Source organism: Hyaena hyaena, unplaced genomic scaffold (assembly GCF_003009895.1).
Source record: "Hyaena hyaena isolate Hyena2069 unplaced genomic scaffold, ASM300989v1 scaffold_667, whole genome shotgun sequence".
Taxonomy (NCBI): Eukaryota; Metazoa; Chordata; class Mammalia; order Carnivora; family Hyaenidae; genus Hyaena; species Hyaena hyaena.
The window spans coordinates 207,126-209,220 of NW_024081297.1; the positions used below are offsets into that span (position 1 = coordinate 207,126).

The 2,095-nt window shown below is 39.9% G+C and overlaps 1 pseudogene; it reads left to right on the forward strand.

The window, feature by feature from the left end:
- The first annotated feature begins 238 nt into the window (after nt 1–238).
- On the forward strand, nt 239–1,392 carry LOC120220066 (annotated as a pseudogene).
- The last annotated feature ends 703 nt before the right edge of the window (nt 1,393–2,095 follow it).

The window sequence follows — 2,095 nt, forward strand, 5'->3', positions numbered from 1 at the left end:
ATAATCAATTCAGTGTGATACTGGTATAATGAAAGGATATAGATGGATGGAGTGGAATTGAGAGTCAGGAAATAAACTGTTACATTTATAGTAAATTGATTTTCAACAGTGGTGCCAAGACAATTCAATAAAGGAAAGAATAGTATTTTCAGCAAATGGTTTTATAACAACTGATTATTCACATGCAAATTAATGGATTTAATCCATACCTCACACTATATATAAAAATTAAATCAAAATGGGTCAAAATCCTGCAGGTAAGAACCAAAACTACAAAACTCATAGGAGAAAACAGGTGTGAAACCTCCATAACAATAGGTTAAGCAATGGTTTCTTACATATGACATCAAAGCATAAGCAACCAAAGGGAAAAAAACTCAATCAAACTTTGTTCTTCTAACTATCAATAAAGTCAAAAGGCAACCCAAAGATGGAATATTTACAAATAATATATATGATAACAGTATGTTATCTACAATATATAAATATCACAAATCAACAACAGAAAGACAAACCTCCCAATTTTAAAATGGACAAAGATTTGAACAGACATTTCTCCAGAGAAGACATAACAAATGGCCAATAAGCACATGAATAGATGCTCAACATCATTAGTCATGAGGGAAATACAATTCAAAACCACAATGAGGCAGCATGCCCTGTGATCCCACAAATCTGCCTCTTGCTTCAACAGTGTTAGGATGGAACAGACCCAGGGACACCCTTTTTATAAGCCTCTGACCACTCTCCAACCTGTATTCCAGTTGCAACCTTCAGATTCATCTTGTCAGCCACCCTCTGCCTCCATGACCAGCCAACACCCTATTTTGAGGTTAGTTCCTTATTACTGATGAACCAGGAGCTTCCACACAGAATTCATCAGAATTATTCTACCAAGATGGACACCACTGTCAATCGCCTCATCAACATGCATCTGTGGGTCACCTTTACCTACATCTCTCTGGGTTTCTATTTTGACTATGACAATGTGGCTCTGGAGAACATGGGCCACTTCTGCAAGTTGGCTGAGGAGAAGCCTGAAAGTGCTGAGCATGTGTTAAAGATGCAAAACCAGTGTGGTGGCCATATGCTCTTCTTGGATGTGCAGAAGCCATCCTAACATGAGATAAACCCTACTCATGGAATGCCATGGAAGCTGCCCTTGTTCTGAAGAAGAACCTGAACCAGGCCCTATTGGATCTGTATGCCCTGGGTTCTGCATGTATGCCCAGGCAGACCCTCATCTCTTGGGAACGTCTTCTAAGACGATAAAATGAAACTCAAGAACATCAATAAGATGGGTGACTACCTGCTATCCTTCACTGGCTGGCTGGCCCCCAGGCTGGGCTGAGTGAGTATCTCTCCAAAATGTTCACCCTCAATCATGACTAGGAGCCTCTGAAGTCCAACCGCCTTTGAGGGGCACCTCTGGCCTCTCCCGGGTGCCAAGACTAGTGCCTGAGCCTCTCTGTGAAGCCATTAGGAGGCTTTTTAACCACCCTAGAATCCTCTCCTAAGCTGGGAACCAAATGGAAACCACAGAACTTTCTGCAGAAAAAAAAATACACAAATACACTTTGCTCCAAAAAATTGTGGCAACAATAAAAGACAGACAATAACAAGTGTTGACTGGGATCGAGAGAAACTGGAATACATTGCTGGTATGAATGAAAATGGTGTACCCACTCTGAAAAAATCTGGCAGTTCTTCCCAAGTTTTATAAAAGTCTGTATAAAAATGAATAAATAGAAAAGAGAAACAGAATGGAAAGCATCAATGATGTTTTAGAGCAAACCTGTATGTAGGTAACTTCCAATCTAATAGTGAACAATGGAAACCCAAAATTGATCTAGATCTCTCATGTAAAATTCAACCAATAGGAAAACAAATAATAATAGTATTTTGAACTGCTCACATTAGTACTCTCTTCATGTCTTCATTCCTAACAGCCCACTTAGAAAACTGCTAAGGCTGTGAAACTAGTGATTTTATAAATCTATCCCCAGCTCTACCACCTCTAAAGCCAGAAGGGAGTTTTGAGAGAGGCCAGTAAGAAAGAGCCACAGAAACAACAGATGCTCTGAACAACTGGGGA